The following is a 4323-nucleotide window of genomic DNA, read 5'->3' as shown; positions in this document are numbered from 1 at the left end:
GTTCAGGGTGCTTGGGAGCATAGAGGCTTTAAATGCCTTATACAATTTAGGTTTGACCCATCACGATGTGAACTGGATATATAATCTCAATCATTTGAAGGATCAGGGATATTACCTTAAGTCTAGGTACCCTGCAGTAAGATTGATCCAGTGCCTCCCTACCTTAAACAAGGGTTTTAAAGACGATTTCCTTATTTTTTCCGAGGAGTGGCACGATGGTTTGCCTTGCCCGACTGAAGAGGGACAACCAGGTGGGGTTCCTAGGATGTACGTCCCTGATAAGTCAGATTAATTTTTAATTGAAGTAGTTTTTATTTCTAATGGAAATTTCCTTTTATGTTTTAATTACTTTGCAGACAAGCGCGCCACTAGACGCAATATTAGGCTGATCAACAGGGAGAGCCTAGATAGAATTCTGCGGTCTGAGGTGTATGTGAATCCCTCCGACGACCAATTAAGAGCAGCGCACTTAATACTCAAGTACAAACCTGCGTCCACAGCCTTTCAGGTTCCCAAGTACGTGATAAAGGCAAAAGATCCTTGGCTCCATTGTATCAGTGTAGCCTTTGAGGGATTCATTGTTCCTGAGGGCACCCCTATTCCTGAAGGTGAGCTCTTTACTGAACCATCGCTTGAGGCCACTATTTCTATAGGAGCTTCATCATCACGCTCCGTTCCCCAAAAAGTGAGAGAAGAAGAAGAAAAAGAAAAAGAGCCGAAGGAGAAGAAGAAAAAGAGGAAGAGGAAGAAGAAGAAGAAGAAGAAGAAGAAGAAGACACCCCAGGAGGGCTTATAGAGTTGCCTGATTCTGCCGACGAATTTGAAGTTTTTGATCAACCCCAATCTCCTGAGGTGACTTCTAAGAAAATGGTTATCCAAATGAGAAGTCAGAGGAGTTTGAAAGAAGTAATTGAAGGCCAACCTGGCAAGGTGACGGAAAAGCAAGTTCAGGTCAACCCTCCATCTCTCCCCCTTCCGCCTCCTCCGTCATCCCAACCAACTGTGACTGAGCCCAGTGATCCAAAGAGGAGGAGAGAGCCGAAGGGCAAAGAAGTGACGGACGCAGGGAGGACTCACACTACCAGTGAGGGTGAGGACCAAAGGGCTGCGAAGCAGTAGAAAACAAGTCATGGGTCACAACGAGGGGTGGATAAAACAACAACTCAGTCCTCGGATCCCGAGGCTTGGCTCCCAACCCCTATGCTCGATAAAAGGCCTCTGAGGGAGGATGCTTTAATTAGGGACTTTAGTGGCGGACTTGGATGCCGAGTTGCCACAGCATTAGAGGAAACACTTCTTCTTCCCAGGGACATGGCTGAGCTGAGAGCGATCAAGAGGGACGAGGTCTTTCAAAATACCAAAAGATATTTAGGCATGGTACAACGCTTTTACTGTTACATTTTATTATTATCTTTATTTTATTATTTTTTATTTTTTTAGTTTTATCTATTTTGTTACGTATTCTAACTCCTTTTTCTCTAGGCCGTTCAAGCCACCTTCAGGCTGGAGGAAATAGCTGAGTCCTACTACAATCAAATGGACGAGGAGAGAAGAAAAAGATAACAGCAGTACAACATTGAATGCTTCCGAGCAAAACATTGTGCAGTTGAAGAAGAAGTTATTAACGAGGAAAATGCTCGGAAGAGTGCTGATTCGGCTCTGGAGGGTTCCAAAGACAGGCCGAGAACCAAGGGCGGCTTCTGCGTGACGCCAATGCCCAGTTAGCAGCCTCTAAGGAACATGTGCTGACTCTGCAGAAACAACTGGAAGAAGTCCAGAAGCTCAGAGATCAGGCTGAAAAAGCCAAAGCTGAGGCCGAAAAAGAAAAGATGTCACTGAGCAGCATGGTTACAATGTGGGCGTTGCCGAGACAGAGAACACTTTCCGAGCTGAGGTGCCCGTCGTGTGCCGGGAATACTGTGCCTTGACCTGGCAAGAGGCTCTCGACCGAGCTGGAGTTGAATCCTCTTCAGAGTTGAGGAAACCTGAAAATATCTACTTCTCTCCAGCTATTCGGGCCTCCACTCCCTCTACCCCACAAGGGAGGTATCTTTTATTGTTGCTGAGCCACCCAAGGAAGTTCAGACTCAGGCTCCTCCCACACTCAGTCAGCAGGAGCAATTACCAGTGCTTGAAAAAGTAAAGGATCCATCCTCGGCCAAAGAAGTAGCAGGGCCCAAGACGGAGCGGCCTCTCACACTTTTGAACAGGCCTTAGCCTCAACTACCCTGCCTGCTGGAGACGCTCCCACGGTGCAGGAAAAGGACGTTCCTCATGAGGTAGCTGGCAAAAGCCCCCCAAGCTCCAAATAAAGTTAACCAAATAGTTGCTTGTAATCAAATTCCTTTTAGTGTCCTTTTTATCTCTTTTTTTTTTTAAATCCTTTCAAGGATGTTCTTGGTTGTAACGCGTAGTTCTTTTTGGCAAGTTATAAGAGACATTTGGGGTTCGTTAATTACCTATATAATTTCATGTATGATTGTTCTTTATTACTTACGTTTGTTTATCTACTTTTCTTATGATCTTGGACTGTAAAAAGGATGAAAGTTGACATGATAGGGAAGAATCATAACTTTATACTCAATTATTGAGAACTCAAGGCAGGCTATAANACAAAAAAATAATAATAATAATAAATAATCATTTTATTTGTACTCCTCCTACAACAAATTTATAGCTTCAACACTATTGACCCCCCTAGAAGAAAAATCCTGAAGCCACCACTGGAATTTTGTCACTAAGTTTGTTTTACTTCTAATCCTATTTGTTAGGATTTTGCATATCATTAATGGAATTTGAAGAATAAGTTGGTTGCATAAGTTTATTTTTACTTCTAATCTTATTTGTTAGGATTTTGCATATCATTAATGGAATTTGAAGAAAAAGTTGGTTGCATTTGCACGATTAACGCGGACAAGAACAGATGCAAAAAGAAAGATAAAAGGAATGCCAATATGGTATTGGACATTGCAGCTCGATCAATCAAGCTTCATTAAATCTCGACTCCAGCTGACTAATCAAGCTCGTTTTTCAGCCCATGATGACCCAAGCCTTGGGTTTCATGCCCTAGGTTTCTAGATGCAACGGTTGTGCCTTTGGATTGTTAGGTTGAATCACTTTGGAATTTATATTTCATTGGTTTTCCCTAGGTTACCATATTGCTATGTACTCTTCTTCTCTAATGTGTTTATTTGTTACATAATATTGGTAATTGTCTCATTAATCAAGGGCGGTACATAATTAATCAAATTAACAAATTGGGCTTAAAACTGGTTAACAGGTGTTTTAACAAGGATCTAAAAACCAACAAAATACATTGCGTAATTGATCTTATTAAACATGTTGATAATTTGGCTAATTAAAATCAACTATTTGCTGTATTTTTTTTATTAATTGCCACCAATTCTCAGATGATTAAGTAAATGATGATATATTTTAACAAGAACAAGAAAGATAAATATACTTATACGCAATTTCAATATATCGTACCTCACTACCGTGTTCTTTATTCTCACATCACTCCTTCGTAAAGTTATTTTGGATAGTTAATTATGGAGGACTGCTTTCCTTATTTTTTATTTTATTTTATTTTTTTGTTGTAGTTAATGGCAAATGTGATTCTCATAATGTGATTAAATTACCAAAACCTTATAAATAAGTTCTTTAATTGAGAGTTTGAATTACCAAAACCTTAATAGTTTTCAACCAGCAATAGACGAGCCTCGGTTAGAACCTCATTAGCTGCGTCATTGCTCCAAGTGCAAAGATCCTTTATGAAGAAGCATAGATGAGGCATTTTCTCCTAAAAATGACCAATAAGGTTTATAACATTTTTATAAGATCTAAGAGTATTGGCATAAGTTATGCTAAAAGAATATTATTTTGACACTTTAAAAAGTTACTTTATCTATTTTAATACATCATTTTACAATTCAACTACATGACATCTCTTACTTTTAACACATCACAATTAAAATAACTAAAATAAAATCAACTTTTTATTAAAAAAGAAAAACACTCCAAAGAAGAACACACGAAAAAAGAAAAAAAAAAAAAAAAAATTCAACCACAAAAATGAGAAGCATGACATGTGAGAGGAGAGAGAAAAGGAAAAGAAAGAGTAAAATAATTATAGCACATGATACCGTACACTTCTTTGGAGTATAGAAGTGTACCATGCCAAATGCTAAATTTTTTTTTTTTGGCATTGGGGAGATCTAAAGTAGGGGTGTTGTTTTATGTTTAATATACTAAATGCTAAAATATATCATCTAGCACATTTAATGCTAGCGCTCTAAGCCATCTTATAAATTTATTTTTCAA

The 4323-nt window shown here is 39.0% G+C and overlaps 1 non-coding gene across 1 annotated transcript; it reads right to left on the bottom strand.

Moving 5' to 3' along the window:
• Window positions 1-3620: 3620 nt before the first annotated feature.
• LOC136064495 (U4 spliceosomal RNA) lies at window positions 3621-3768 on the bottom strand. Its single transcript, XR_010626104.1, has one exon. It is a non-coding gene; the product is annotated as a U4 spliceosomal RNA (small nuclear RNA).
• Window positions 3769-4323: the final 555 nt, after the last annotated feature.

This window comes from Quercus suber, unplaced genomic scaffold (genome assembly GCF_002906115.3).
Source record: "Quercus suber isolate HL8 unplaced genomic scaffold, Cork oak 2.0 scaffold_697, whole genome shotgun sequence".
In the NCBI taxonomy this organism is placed as follows: domain Eukaryota; kingdom Viridiplantae; phylum Streptophyta; class Magnoliopsida; order Fagales; family Fagaceae; genus Quercus; species Quercus suber.
The sequence above is the reverse complement of the archived record's forward strand: the minus strand, read 5'-3'. Positions and strand labels throughout refer to the sequence as shown.